The following is a 16,512-nucleotide window of genomic DNA, read 5'->3' on the forward strand; positions in this document are numbered from 1 at the left end:
TTCAACTTCTTCTAAGTCTCGGATCTTGTTACATTTGTTATTCTTGCGATTTTTGCGATATTTGTAATGAACGCTTTTAGCTAGCAAGGAAAATCCTTGTTACCTTTGCGATATTTGCGATATTTGCGGACATTTCGGGGCTTTTCTTGCCTTCATCTACTCCTAAGTCCTGAATCTTGTTATATTAGTTATTCTTGCGATTTTTGCGATATTTGTAATCAATGGTTTTAGCTAGCAAGGAAGATCCCTGTTACTTTGGCGATATTTACGATATTTGCGAACATTTCAGGGCCCTTCTTGCATTCAAGTTCTTCTAAATCTTGAATCCTGTTAAATTTGTTATTCTCGCGATTTTTGCGATATTTGTAATAAACGGTTTTAGCTAGCAAGGAAAATCCTTGTTACTTTTGTGATATTTGCGATATTTGCGGGCATTTCAGGACCCTCCTTGCCTTGAACTTCTTCTAAGTCTTAAATCTTGTTAAATTTGTTATTCTAGCGATTTTTGCGATATTTGTAGTGAATGGTTTTTGCTAGAAAGAGAAATCCTTGTTACTTTGGCGATATTTGCGATATTTGCGGACATTCCGGGGCCCTCCTTGCCTTGAACTTCTTCTAAGTGTTGAATCTTGTTACATTTGTTATTCTTGCGATTTTTGCGATATTTGTAATGAATGGGTTTTGCTAGCAAGAAAAATCCTTGTTACTTTTGCGATATTTGCGCACATTTCGGGGCCCTCCTTGCCTTCATCTCCTTCGAAGTCTTGAATCTTGTTAGGTTTGTTATTCTTGCGATTCTTGCGATATTTGTAATGAATGGGTTTTGCTAGCAAGAACAATCCTTGTTACTTTTGCGATATTTGCGATATTTGCGATATTTGCGCACATTTCGGGGCCCTCCTTGCCTTCATCTTCTCTTAAGTCTTGAATCTTGTTATGTTTGTTATTCTTGCGATTCTTGCGATATTTGTAATTAATGGTTTTTGCTAGCAAGAAAATACCTTGTTACTTTTGCGATATTTGCGGACATTTCGGGGCCCTTCTTGCCTTCAAGTTCTTCTAAGTCTTGAATCTTGTTACATTTTTTATTCTTGCGATTTTTGCGATATTTGTAATGAACGCTTTTAGCTAGCAAGGAAAATCCTTGTTACTTTTGCGATATTTGCGATATTTGCGGACATTTCGGGGCTCTTCTTGCCTTCATCTTCTTCTAAGTCTTGAATCTTGTCATATTAGTTATTCTTGCGATTCTTGCGATATTTGTAGTGAATGGTTTTTGCTAGCAAGAACAATCCTTGTTACTTTTGCGTTATTTGCTATATTTGCGGGCATTTCAGGGCCCTCCTTGCCTTGAACTTGTTCTAAGTCTTGAATCTTGCTACAATTTGTTATTCTTGCGATTTTTGCGATATTTGTAGTGAATGGTTTTTGCTAGAAAGAAAAATCCTTGTTACTTTTGCGATATTTGCGATATTTGCGGACATTCCGGGGCCCTCCTTGCCTTGAACTTCATCTAAGTGTTGAATCTTGTTACATTTGTTATTCTTGCGATTTTTGCAATATTTGTAATGAATGGTTTTAGCTAGCAAGAACAATCCTTGTTACTTTTACGATATTTGCGATATTTGCGGGCATTTCAGGGCCCTCCTTGTCTTGAACTTCTTCTAAGTCTTGAATCTTGCTACAATTTGTTATTCTTGCTATTTTTGCGATATTTGTAATGAATGGTTTTTGCTAGCAAGGAAAATCCTTCTAACTTTTGCGATATTTGCGATATTTGCGGACATTTCGGGGCCCTCCTTGCGTTGAACTTCTTCTAAGTCTTGAATCTTGCTACATTTATTATTCTTGCGATTTTTGCGATATTTGTAATGAACGGTTTTAGCTAACAAGGGATATCCTTGTTACTCTTGCGAAAATAGTTTGCTAGCAAATTCTTGTTAACAAGGTCGATCCTGGACATATCTCAAGTTATTAACGCTCAAGTTCCCGCAAGACCGACTTCAAGTTTAAAATATGTCTGAACTGTCCGGTTACCAGCTGCTGTTCAGGGCTCGAAATGAACCGGCGCTCGAACCTATGTGTGAAACTCCACGCGTTCTTATGTTATCTGGCCAAGCTTTTTCCTTTTCCCTGTAATCTAAGCTTCTTTACACTAGCAACAAGCTTTTCCTTCCCAAAGTTACACTTGCGTCTTGCTGCGGTTCTGACAGTTTTTACGGAATGGTCTGTCGACAGTGACGCGACGGAGTCACCCCACAAAATGCGATCGTCAAGCGAAAAAATGTTAGACATGTTAGGCATTTTTGTTTTCTAATCAACGAGGGATCGTCATAGTATTGTAGCAGTTGAGAAACTGGAAAGTCTGGTAAACTTTAGGCATTCAAGAATGGAGCCCATAAAGTATGGCCCTGTGATATAAAGGCCTCTAGCAATTAACTGCGGTCCCAAGCCCAATTAGAAGCTGGTCAGCTTGTGCGGTTAGAATTCGTGATGTGTAGAAGATAAACAGCAGAACTCAAAGTGTCAAAAATTTCAACTGTGGACAAAAACTCCAAAAAAAAGATGCCCCTAATGGCATTTTCGCGGCATGCTTAATGATGTAAACGATGATTTGTTTTGACGTCACACAGGTAGGGATGATTGGGTCCCCTCCCTCCTGATAAACACGCCAATAATGGATTTTGATTGGGCCGTTCTTGTTAAAGACAATCAGAACAATAGATCCCTTCTAGGAGAGAGCAGAGTTTAATCCACGTTTAATGAATAAATCAAATGATTATTTGACGTCACACAGGAAAGGATGAGTGGGTCCCTTCCCTCGTGATATACGCGCCGATAATGGAATCTGATTGGCCACTTTTGTTGAAAACAATCTCCTCTAGGATCCCTTCCAGAAGAGAGCAGAGTTTAATGCGAAAATTAATGTGCAGATTTAAAGCTACGACGAAAAAAAAAAGATCCCGGCCTAAAACTTGACACGGCCTTCCCTGCGGGCATCCCCTGTGATAAATTAATGTGCACATTTGAAGCTACCATAAAGAAAAAAAGGGACAACGAGCCGAATTTTTAACACGGGCTGCCCTCAAGGCATCCCGCGTAATTAAGATAAAAATTAATAACTGTTTTACACGCAACAGTTGCAACTAACAGGAATCCTTTTGAAAATGCGCGAGAAGAGCAAAGCACTATCAAAAAAAATACATTGCGTGAAGAGACTTGCCTCAGCAAGTGCACTTTGTTATTTTGAGTTGTGACGTCAGTAGAAAATGTAGAAATGCTATTGGAGAATATTTTGAAAGCTATCCGATCCGATAAATACAACTATTACAAAGAGCCGAAGTGTAATTTAAAACATTTATTCCACGCCTGTGTATTCGTCTAGAAAGGTAAGGTTTATGAGATCTTCCGCTAAATAACTCTACTCTTGTTTCCTTCATCTAGCAATTTCACAATTTGCAAAAAGCATTCTTCATAAGGACTTTGAAAACTAGAACAGCTTTTACCTCTGTTATACTTACCGCAGGTCACTTTTGTGGAATGTAATTTCAATTTTCAAACTCAAAGGCTTCGCTCGCATAATTATCTTCATAGGGCATGGTACAGTCCTGTAAGGGAATGCTTTCAGATTTTAACTTTTTTACTGGGAAACGATCGGGTACTGAACAAAATGATCAGTGAGCAACATACATTGTACATGATGCGAACAATTAATATCAGTCTGCTATCGGACTAATCATGTTATGTTAAATGAAGCTCACGCCATTATGCCCGAAGCGGTAGACCTTCGGTGTGAGGATTAGCTAAAGTTTTAGGGAGACTATGATTTTCAACAAGATGCGGCAAGATTTCCGCACAGCCTCACACATTAATTATGTATACATTTTGCAGCTCAAATTCGTTCTTTGTGTAAGAGAATTAGTATGACATTTATGTACGTATAATTAACGTATGGGACTGTGCGGAAATCTTTCCCAAGATGCCTATACTGGCATTTACGCGTGATGTTGACCCTGATTTATTTCCATTGTACCCTTCGCATATTTGTTAAGCCATCCTCCCTTTGCAATTGAAATATTGCGTTACGGTACTCGAGATCATACCGGAATTTTCTTTCTGAAAACGTCATGACAGGTGCAGATACATATCTGACTCACGCGCTATCAGCGCTATTTATATTTTCTATTTATCTATTGCATTACATTAAGGAGGCTCGCAGCACTTTTTCTGGACTTAGGTGGAAGATCATTGTTTCTATAGATTTGTATATTTTGCGTTCAGTTAGTTTTTAATTTTTAATCATTGTTAATATAATGGAAGAAGGTTGTAAATTTGTAAATATTTATCAATGATGTTGTTTACATGACTGTAAAGCGCCTTGAACATATGATAAGAGCGCTATAGAAATAAAGTTATTATTATTATTATTATTATTATTATTAGTATTATTATTATTATTATTATTATTAATATTATCATTATTATTATTATTATTACTATAGCAACGGTAGCGCATAGCCTCTCATTTTAAACATTGTCGATTATCTCGAAATCTAGTCCGCAGACACTTTATGACGAAACTTAAGGGATTTAAACTACTCAATCCAGACAATTTGTAGGCGAAATTAGCAAAAAAAATCTGTTAGAGCCTCCATTTAGATCCGACCCCCGGGGTGGAGGGAGGGTACTTTCTATAGGATGATGCACGGCGCCAAAGGGTATGGTTTTTGAGCCGTTTAGGTCTGAAAAAGAGTAAAGATTTTGACCATTTTGGTCTGAAAGTCTTAAAAGGGGATAGATTCTAGAAACCAGGTCTGAAAAAGAGTACCGAAAATTTACATATGTTTACTAAAATGTTCGCAAAACTCTCGAAGTTTCCTTTACGAAAAAGAAATTATCTTTAATGCAGTGTCATATTCGTTTTTACTGCACTGAATTGTGCTGTTGACATCGCCACTTTCGTGCTGCATGCAGTCGGAAGACGAACGTCACGCTATCTGTCACGTGAACATATTAGTCGCCGCGAGGCCCTACCGCAAAAACGAAAGTTTCTAAATTTTGCAATTTTCATAGTTCATGGAATTCTCAATGAGATGTAGCTTTCAAACAAGCATGCAGAGTCTTAGTTAGCATATATTAAAGATTGCATGTAAATGCGAGGGAGGGGTTGACATGTCACCATAAAAATCGCGTGATGTGATCACGTGATGACTGAAAATGGACAAAACCGTCATGTCTTGAAGTCGAAAGTCTTATACTGACACGTGGTAATTGTTGATTGCTGATCGAAAATTAGGTAGAAACTTAGCAAAGAGTGAGTATTCTTTATTACTGGCTTTGGTGTCGCATTTATGGCTGTCGTTTCAAGCAAACTATCACGTGAACGTAATCACGAGACTCTACCCAAATAATAAAGTTTCTTAATTATGCACTTTTCACAGTTCATGGAACTCTTAATGAGATCAAGCTGGGATGCGACGTTTTAGCTCATGTAAGATTACGTACAAATACTGACTTTAGCGATGGAGCGTTGACATGTGTAAAGATAAAAATCGCGTGATCTGAACACGTGATGGCTGAAAATAGACAAAGTCGATTGCGAAAGTCTTTTAAGTGTCCGCATTGTTCATTTTCAACGGATGAAAGAGTTCAGTCTCTTCGGTACAATACTAGTAACTGCAGCTTGCTGATCAACTTTACGCTGAATATAAGTGGAAACTTAACAAAGGGTGAGTATTCTTTATTACTGGCTTTGGTTTCGCTTTTATCTCTGTCGTTCCAAGCAAACTAGTAAAATTCCCACGATGTCCCATGACACGGAAGTTAGGAATTTGCATCTGTTTATTGAAGGTTTCATTTATATCAAGCGTGCTGCTGATTAAAAACCGTTCAAAACCATCGCCCGATAAAGAATTGCAGTCAACAAATGTGGCTGCATCTCAGGTGACTAGATTATGGCACGCACGTTATAAATAATTGGTTTGTTTTGTTAACTGACTTATCTCTAGTCTTGCTTAACATTTGACTGACTAAATGACATGTTTTTAAACGTTTACGGACTAAAGTTAAACGTCAATGATACCCTCCCATGAAAGCTATCGCAGTACATTACCTGCTACTGTATGTATTTTACCTTTGGTTTGTGAAGGGAGACAAATCTTGTAAACGTAGTACGCTGATCTAAATAAGTATGTTACAATATGTTAAAATTTGGGGTGTCTAGAAAACGAACTCCCTTAATGATGCGGAAATTGAGTAGCGTCAGGAAGACGTCTTTTCACGCAACAGTTGCGACTAAAAGGAATCCTTTTGAAAATGCGCGAGAAGTGCTGAGTACTATCAAAAAAGCAAATTGCGTGAAGAGACTTGCCTCAGTAAGTGCGCTTTGTTATTTTGGGTTGTAACGTCAGTAGAAAATGCAGAAATGCTATTGGAGAATATTTGAAAGCTATCCGATCCAATAAATACAACTATTACAAAGAGCCGAAGTGTAATTTAAAACATTTATTCCACGCCTGTGTATTCCTCTAGGAAGGTAAGGTTTTTGAGATCTTCTGTTAAATAACTCTATTCTTGTTTGCTTCAACTAGCAACTTCACAATTTGCAAAAATCATTTCTTCATAAGGACTTTGAAAACTAAAACAGCTTTTACCTCTCTGATACTTACCGGAGGTCACTTTTGTGGAATGTAATTTCAATTTACAAACTCAAAGGCGTCGCTCTGACAGTTAATTATCTTCATAGGGCATGGTACAGTCCTGTAAGGGAACTGCTTTCAGATTTGAACTTTGTTACTGGTAAACGATCGAGTACTCATCAAACTGATCAATGAGCCATTGTACATGATGACTAAAAAGCTTTCCTAAATGAGCACGAAAAATTTAAGTAGAAATTGACAATCAAACCTTTATTTTTTATCAAGTGGATCGCTAAATTCGCTTGTTGCCAACATCTCGTGTGATAAGGTATGCGTTTTTCACAGTTCATGGAACTCTCAATGAGACCTGGCTTTCAAATAAGCACGCAGAGTCTTAGTTAGCATGTAATAAAGATTGCATGTAAATGCGAGGGAGGGGTTGACATGCATGTCATGATAAAAATCGCGTGATCTGATCACGTGATTCAGTTCAGTTTCAAATCAGTTTATTGTTTCGCCACAAAAAAAAAGTGTACAAAAGAAAATTATTATTATTTAAACACTAATAGCGAGGAAGCCCAAGGGAAGCCACCGGGCTTATTATGATGACTAAAAATTGACCAAACCGTCATGCCTTGAAGTCGAAAGACTTATACCGACAAGTGGTAATTGTTGATTTGCTGTTTTAAAATTAAAGAGAAACGTATCCTAAATTTAAGGGAAACTTAGCAAAGGATGAGTATTCTTTATTACTGGCTTTGGTTTCGCTTTTATGGCTGTCGTTCCAAGCAAACTAGTAAAATTCCCACGATGTCCCATGACGCGGAAGTTAGGAATTTATATCCGTTTATTGAAGGTTTCATTTATATCAGTCATGCTGCTGATTAAAAACCGTTCAAAATCTGATCGTCTGATAAAGAATTGCAGTCAACAAATGTGGCTGCATCTCAGGTGACTAGATTATGACACGCACGTAATAAATATTTTTTCTTTTGTTGACCGGCTTATCTCTTGCTTCATGCTTAACAGTTGACTGACTTAACGACATGTTTTTAAATGTTTACAGACTAAAGGTATACGTCAATGATACCCTCCCATGAAAGCTATTGTAGTACATTACCTGATGCTGTATGTATTTTACCTTTGGTTTGTGAAGGAAAACAAATCGTGAAAAACGTAGTACGCTGATCTAAATAAGTATGTCACAATATGTTAAATTTTCGGGTGTCTAGAAAACGAAAGCAATGATACGGAAATTGAATAGCGTAAGGAAGACGTCTTTTCATGACTGATTGTTGCCAAAGGGAATGCTTTAAGATTTTAACTTTATTACTGGTAAACGAGCACTTACCTAGCTCAGATCAATAGGCTACATAATGTGGACAATGAATATACTTTGAGCCGTTATAAACTGCTGAGGTCTCTAGAGTTAATTTATCATTTCCAGTTTTCCATTTTTACATGCTAATCTAAATCCATTACAAATGAATCTTATACTGTACAATATTCTCACTGTCTAAATAACCACGAAACTAACATGCGCGCAACGCTGTCATGTTTTTAATGCCTCGGTGCTTTAGAATCAATGCCACCCGTGTCTCGTTGGACTTCATCTGCTATTCCTGCTCTTTGGTCCTTGTCGCCAAGTTACGCCGTTCCGGGAATTCAGCATGTTTTTTTACCCACCCACCTCCCCTTCAACGACGAGTCCTTCCTTTCCTTTCTCCGTCTTACGACCCTCTATCAGTTTGCAAAATCTCGCCTCTCATAACTTAATTAAGCAAAGGCAGTGAGTAATTGTAATGACAGTGAAAATGGTTTACGAATTTCTGTCCTTACTTTAAATTTTTGATTTTATTTTCTGCCTGTACTTTAACTTGACAGTAAAGCCAAATAACAAATCCATTTATATTGACCAAGCTTATTTCCAATCGATCAAGATGGCTAGATATTGGCCTCGTTTTAATTATTTATTTATTATTTCTAATTTTATTTATTAATTAATTAATTAATTAATTTAAAAACGCAACAAAGAACTTGGCCAATATCCAGCCACCTTGACCAAACAAGCTTCTTCAATAACCCGGCTATACATATACATATGGAAGGCTGAAGACATTTTTATTAAGCGGCATTTTTTGTTGTTGATATTGTTGTTAGATTCATCTCCAACAAAGATTCAACAATGGTTCTGCTGTTAGCTATCGCCCTCCTCTCCGTTACTGGGACATTAGTCGACTCAGCCACCAACAAAACCAACTGTGATTATAAGCCAAACAACAGCTCGTGTACTCAGGTCTCTTGTGGCCAACCACCTTGTGAGATGTTATGCGGCCTGACGACCCCATATGACACTTGTCTGCAATCTTGTGATTCAAGCAACTGCGACTCCCTTAAATGCCGTGCCTTGGAAAACTGCACGCAGGTATGCAGATCAACATGCGGATCTCTGACCTGCGATGCCAACAAATGCACTCAGTCATGTGACGATGGCACTTGCAGCAGCCAGACATGTCCAAACAATGTGACAACCTGTTTGCAAATCTCAGCTGCTGAGATGACTTGTGAGGCGGATGCTTGCACCCAGTCTTGTTCTCGGGGAGAATGTCGCATGATTTGCCCCGTCGGAGGAGGTAACTGTACCCAGGTGTCAGTTAAGCGGGCCAGTGTTTTAGTGAAATGTGACAGAGATGTGTGCGAGCAAGATTGCAACTCTGAGGGAAGATGTAAGATGAGTTGCTCATCGACTGCAAGGGCCGGACGTTGCTTGCAAGTGTGCAGTAATGGCACATGCCAAAGCATGGCATGCGATGCTACGAATTGTACGCAGGAAGCAAAAGTTGAAAACGTCACCATGCAGTGTGAGGGAGACAAATGCGTGCAAGTTTCTTATAGTGTAGACAGCACCTTAAGCTGCTCTTCTGGAGTGAAGACGTACATCCAGGATGCATATGACAACAACACAGTCATGAGGTGCGATGGAAATGAATGTCGGCAAACCTGTATGAAAGGAGGCTGCAACATGACCTGTTCCTCAAGTGTAAAGGATTGTCATCAAGCCTGCCTTCAGGGAAAGTGCCTCTACAAGTGTGAGGCTAAAAATTGCACCTTGAATTGTCTTCCCGGTACCTTATGCTTTATACCCACGCCTCCTCCTTCCACCTTTACCACCACTGCTTCTGCTATTATTACCACCACTGCTTCTGCTACTATTGCTGGTACTGCCACTACTCTTTGGGGAGCTCTGATGATGGCGTTGATTTTGTTCATGTAAGCCAATATCTGGAGAGGAAGTTCACAATGTTCTTTTAAACAGTTGTAGATTTTCGCATTTCTTTGTTCCTATTATTAAAACTGACAAGGTAGTGTTAATGGTACAATTGACTCAAACTGATGTCCAGAAGTGTACGCTAATGAGATGCATGAACTATATGATCCACATCGCAAGGTGTCCCCAGCCCTAAACTCTTACTAACTGACACATACAATTAGAACTGTCAAACATGAAGTCATATGAAAACGACAAAAAGGTCTGTCTAATATAAAGTACCCAAATTCAGAATTAGGTGCATTTATGGGCATAAGTGTAACTGATCGCTTTGCAAGAATTGGTCTAACCAAGCTTGCTTCGTTTTCACGGCTTTTCTGTTTTGTTTTTTAAGGAGTACAACTCATCAAGACAGTGTGACTAAAATAACTAAAATAACTACAGCATCCCCTGGTAGTAGGCGCATATGGGTAATTTTTACGTTCCTTTAACGATGATTTAATAGGAACGAAACTTTTAGAACTAAGCATCAGACAAGACCAATATTTTGAAGATTTGAATCGAATCTCCAATTGAAAATTATGAGTTAGGCTAAATAGATAATTGGACCTCAGATTACCGCTGTTTATGGCTGGCTCTGCTGAAATAGCTTAATCTTAACTTTTAAAATAGAATGCTAAATACCTTATCTTTCAGCTAAAGCAAGAAGTAACTTCTAATCTGTACTCAACCCTAATACTAGTAGTCCATTGCTTTCGGCAATCTGATAATAACGTGTATAGTAATGATCGTTTATCCCAAAATGCAGCCACTTGAGATATAAATCGAGCGAATTCGACCGCTTATGTACTACTATTGTTCATTATAGGCGATAAGGTCGACTGGTCATGCGTCACCAAATGTCGTACGATAGGCTGCTATGATTGATACCTCGTAGATAAGTCGGTAGAGTAACGGTTGATCAAATTCAGAGGTCGTAAGTTCGACTCCCGTCGAGGAAACAAACTTTTTTCTCTGCCTCGTGTGGTCTCCAATGAGTTCCTTGCTAGGGCAAACGCTCAGTAGGAAATTCATGAGGTTTACTTTCAGTAATATTTTAACATACATTTAAGAGTTAAAGGGACTGTATCAGCCGGGGCACATGCGTAGTAGACTCCGGTTGTGACTAATTTGCATACAAGCCGTCAAGGGATTTTTGTTTTTCCACCATTGCAAAAGCTTTCGAAAATGTTGCTACAAACACCTGCTGTAATTACTAAAGAACGTTTGTAAATAAAAAATCAACTAACTTAGTTTTCGAAAATGAATGCAATTCAAACGGATGAAAACATCTTCATGGACTCTCTGACGGTTTTTGAAAACCTTGGGCCAAAGATTTCAAAGTGCTTCTCGTCGACGCGCGCATGCGCCTGGGGTGACATAGTCCCTTTACTTTTCCGGTCCATCATGATTGGTGCATTTCGGTCATCATTATTCGATGACAAATCAGGTATTTCGACATATATCCTATTAACAGTCATCCGTAGTTTGCATGTTATAAGCAAGTCAAAGTGGAACTTGACAACTAAAAAACAACAACAGCAACAATATTTATTTTCTTAATTTTACTTATTTACAGTAAGAGCCCCTCGTGTATCCTTATTTCAACTAAGTTGTTCTATTTAGGGAAACATGTCAGTGCCTCCTTTTTTCTCAAGGCGTCAGATTACAAAATTGTTTAATCAACACTGTCCTTAAGTTTGATGGAACCATTATAACCAATCATTATAACCATTATACATTGTAATCATTATAACCATTGGAATCAATCATATCTCCAATTTTTACTTAGCTTTTTGCAGTCCCTGAAGCAGGTTAGTTAATATTGTCTAACCGAAATACTCGGCAATAAAATTATCTTAGCTGTCCGGTCAGCCTTGCATTTGATTTTACGTTTTATTCAACATTGCTGATCCTGATCTACACAAAGATCCGGTCACACTTGGCTACTGTTTGTAAAAGTGGTCCTGGCACTATTTAAGAGGAACCATCATACCCCACTATGTATCTTAACGTCGTTCACTAAGCAAAAATCTATTAGGCCTGTTCCAAACGTCGCGCTACTGCCGTGCCGATCTAAATTCAATAATTTATTTCGACTTCAACACAACAGTAGCACGACGTTTGAAACCATTTAGTTCGACAGGCTGAATAAGTTCGGCACGACTATTTAGCACGGCAGTAGTGCGACTTGGTTTCAAACGGCGTGCCATTGCTGTGCCGAACTAAATTCATTAATTATTTTAATGTATTTCGGGTTAATTTGCTCGTTCTACGCATTTCTTTATTTTAGAATTTGGCGCGACTGAATTAAATTCGACGTTTGAAACCACTGCCGTGCTACTACCGGGTCAAATTGATTTAAGCTTGGCACGGCAATGGCAGGACGTTTGGAACAGGCCTTATTAGAGACTTTAATAGGGACCTTGAGCAGTGACGACGACAACGCCAATGAAACGGGACTTCAGAAATTACATTCGTGTTTCTGAATTAATTCGCGATGATTTCTATTCATTTAGTCTGTGTAATGTGGGCGACCTATCCAGAAGCTTACGCCGTAGGGGCGGCTTTAAAGTTCAGAAAGAAAAAGGAAAATTGATCATCACGCGTTCACGTTCTCCATTACACCTTGATTGTGGTCATTTCACGTCGTTGTTTGGCAGAGGACGACAACGAAATGAACCAAAGTTAATAATGCACGTGCAGAGCCAGAGTTTTGCTTACTAAAACTATCGTTTTCTGACGTTCTCGCTGGCGTCGTCGTCGTCGCTTAAGCAGCGACGACGACGCCAGTAGAAACGTCGTGCGTTATAAACTTTGATACATTTCTTTCCCGTCTGTCTAAACTGGAACAACAGCGTGAAATGACCACATTCGTGGTTTTGTGGAGAATGTGAACACATGAGGGTAGATTTTCCTTTCTTTTTCTGACTGGCTTGAAAGCCGCCCCTGGAACAGTCATCATGATTATAGGAAGCTGCAGCGATGACGATGACGTCAACGAGAACGTCAGAAGAAAAAAGTTTTAATTAGCAAAACACTGGCTCTACACGTGCATTATACACTTTGGCACATTTCTTTGCCGTCCTCTACAAAACAACAACGTGAAATGACCAAATTTAAGGTATTATGGAGAACGTGAAGGCATGATGATTAATTTTTCTTTCTCCTTATGAACTTTAAAGGCGCCCTTACGACGTTAGCTCCTGGATAGTTCGGCTACATTACACAAACTAAGAGAGTATAAATCATCGCGAATTTATTCAGAAGACGCGAAGGTAATTTTGTAAGTTCCGTTTCCATCGGCGTCGTCGTCGTCTCTGCTTAAGGTCCTGGTTAGGTCGGCCGCATTACGCAAATTAAATTACTTGGAATGAGTCCCCAAAGAACGCAAATTTAATTTTCAAGTCACGTCTTCGGTGGCGTTTTCGTCGACCTAGACCACCTCACTACTTCAGTGATCAGCATCAAATTTCTCCTGCAAGTGCCTCAATAATGGAAAATATTCAGTGATAGGGTAACGATTACAACGACATATTTATCCATTTTAAGATGCCTAATTTTCGATATTATCGTATATAAGGTGGCTACGCCTTTCAAGTCTCTGGATGAAACATTCAAGGGTGATCATGAAAATAAAAGCTACTGAGTAGTACTCTCCTGTTTACTGTTTATTGTATATTAAAAATTGGTTTTTTATTGTGTGGTACAAAATGGTTCTAGCTTTTGGATCTGTGGAAGCAATCATCTTTCGGAAATGAGACGAGAAAGTCCAAAAGAATTCCAATACATCACTGGTTTATTCGCTTGAGGCTTGGTTTTCACAACGCTCACTAAATTGGTTCCTTTCCGATTGATAGATCTCTCACACGCTGACTTGTCAAAGGCTATATTTGATATAAAACTATATAAATCTCGTTTTAGCACTTGACTAATGCTATTCTTATCTTATCCGCAATTTTTAAACGTCAATCATCCAAACTAATCATATAGTCTAAGGGATGGACCATTTCATTTTTAAAGGGGGGGGGGGGGGGCGGTGTTGGGCTATTTTTTCTTGTTAACATTTTTTTTTTCGCCTTTGGAATGTGCAAGAATTTTTTTATCACCGGAAGGTTGGCATGGTATGCCTATATACAAGTATGGAACAGAAAATGATACATGTAACTCAAGCACTGCTTTCTCTCCAGGCTGATACAAGCTGCATTTAGTCTATTCAGTGTTACATGTTGGGTTACAAAAATAAATGAGAAATTCTGTTCAGCTGAATTTCAAACCTTTTAAAAATGCCTGGATCTTTTTATCCAATGTCAGGAAATCAGTATTGAATATCTTATTTAAAACGCAAATGTGGAGGTGCGAGCCTCTATGAGGGTCCGGGGGCATTCTTCCCCGGGAAATTTGTGAGACTGCATTTCGTTCATTTTAAAGGCAGTATGATATGAAAACAGGCAGCCAAAAGCGAACTTAAAAACGTGGATATTACTCAAACTTTTGAAATTCAAAATGGATTTTTTTTGGCGCAGAGACTACTTTAAGTATGTATTTTACGGTTTTAGAGAATAATGTGACTATTTAAAAAGAACAAAAATAGAAATAAAGTTGAAAATCCGTATTATTGACTGGGTTTGCTGCAGCTGCTGATCATCAAGATCTTTCAGTTGTGTGCCAAGCTCAAGCCTCCTTGGGTACTTCTTAGCAAACAGATCAACTGCTTTTTCCAGATCAATGTCAGTTAGACAGTGGATGTTTGACGCCATTTGAAAACATGTTTTGTGCATCAGTGCGTTCACGGTATATATTTTCTTTACTTATTTATTTCATTTTTACTACACTAACAGTGAATCAAAACGGAATTATACTATCTATATTTTTTATCAATTCACTTTTTTTAAATCATTGGTCAACAAAAACGTGGACCTCCGCAGCCTGAGGGGGAGTGCGGGCGCACCCGTCGCCCCCCGATTCCCTACGGGCCTGATTGATATCAGATATGTTGAAGATAGCTGAAAGGTATATTTTAATACAAGAGATGGAAAAGGATACACTCTGTTTTTTTTTTTATAAGAACCTTTTTTATAAGAACGTCGAGGCTGAGATTAACCAAAATTTTAAGAACGTATTAAGAACATTCCTCAGGCTGAGAGTCGATTAAGAACGTTTTTATTTTGCTAATCTGTATATAAAATCAATGTAACAAATAAAAATTAACCAAAATACTTCAGGGCATGTTTTGTATAATATTAGCAATGGTGACACACATCTCGGTTTGTCATAATCAGCAGTTCTTGATACCATATCTCAGCAGACAATGCCCTTTGATAGGTTTACTAATCACGTCCTCATTGATTTACTGAAATACATGTAGTGTACACTATGCAATTTAAGAACATCTTAAGAACGTTTTCAGCCTCAAATCGCAAAAAAAATATAGGAACGTTCAGCCTCAGCTCCAAAATTAGACGTTCTTATAAAAAAAAAAACGGAGTGTATTTTATGGCATAAATTTAATATTATACCAGATTAAATGAAAAGGTTCAAATTTGTGTTTTAATACAAGAGATAGATGGAAATGATGTATTCATGATATGAAACACAAAGAGGTGAATTATTATACGTCAAATAATTACACAGCATTTTTTGTCTGTTGAAATTAATTAAATTATGACAAAAATTACAGATAAGTTTTTCATTTAGTCTAACAGGATCCTACGAGTAGAAAGGCTCCCTCGATTTTTTCCCTTGGCCCACTGTGCATAATTTTTTTCTTTACTTCTGCTGTGTGGGAAGTTTTTTTTTTTTTTGGTAATTGCCACCCCCCCCCCCCCCCTCAAAAAATATAATGGTCCATCCCTAAATAACGCAAAGTCTCCAACCAAATCAGTGTCTACAAGCATTAAATGATAAGACACCTGGCTCCGATGGTTTACCCGCAGATTTTTACAAAGTTTTCTGTAAATGCTGACATCTCCGATTTCTTAGTAAAGGCAATTAATTATGCTTTTGAAAGGGGACAGTATTGTAAGTAATGTAGGTATTGTAAGTATTGTTTAGTATCAGCATTGTAAGCGTTGCTAGCTAGTATTGTAAGCGTAAGTTAGTATTGTCAGTAGGCAAGTATTGCGGTTAGTATTGTAAGTGCTATTTAGTATTGTTAAAATAAATAAAATATAACGGCCGCATCAATTGTAACCCCTGAGGTGTAACTTGCTCATTTTGATTTTTTAGACAACGGGCCTCTGGATTCGCGGTTGTGTGTCTTTTCACTCTGGCGGAGAAACCAGTGTTTGCCATCTGTCGAAGGGCTGTGCGAATTGCGTGGTTTCCCAGTTAAAATAAAACGGTATGTTGTATCAACATGTTGCGTCAGTTTTGGCGGGCCTTTATATTAAGCTTGAGCGGCAGGAAGTGATCGAGAAGAATCACGAAGGGTGCACTTTATTTTGTTAATCCTCAAGTGTTGTTGTCACGTGTCTCTGATTGTAGAAATATCATTGGCGAATAATTTCTAAAGGCACGCCCCACTTATAACACATGTTTTAAAATCTTTATTCTAGCCTGCACGTC

At 38.3% G+C, this 16,512-nt stretch overlaps 1 pseudogene across 1 annotated transcript in view; it reads left to right on the forward strand.

Annotated features, from left to right (window-relative positions):
• The first annotated feature begins 5,585 nt into the window (after positions 1-5,585).
• LOC146482292 (uncharacterized) overlaps positions 5,586-16,512 on the forward strand; it is a 58,294-nt pseudogene continuing 47,367 nt past the window's right edge. Inside the window, exons 1-3 of the transcript XR_014864119.1 lie at positions 5,586-5,729; positions 8,799-9,908; positions 16,151-16,288. The product of XR_014864119.1 is annotated as an uncharacterized LOC146482292 (transcript). The remainder of the gene's footprint in view (positions 5,730-8,798; positions 9,909-16,150; positions 16,289-16,512) is intronic.

The sequence above is a fragment of the Pavona decussata genome, unplaced genomic scaffold (assembly GCF_977016875.1).
Source record: "Pavona decussata unplaced genomic scaffold, jaPavDecu1.1 SCAFFOLD_46, whole genome shotgun sequence".
NCBI lineage: Eukaryota > Metazoa > Cnidaria > Anthozoa > Scleractinia > Agariciidae > Pavona > Pavona decussata.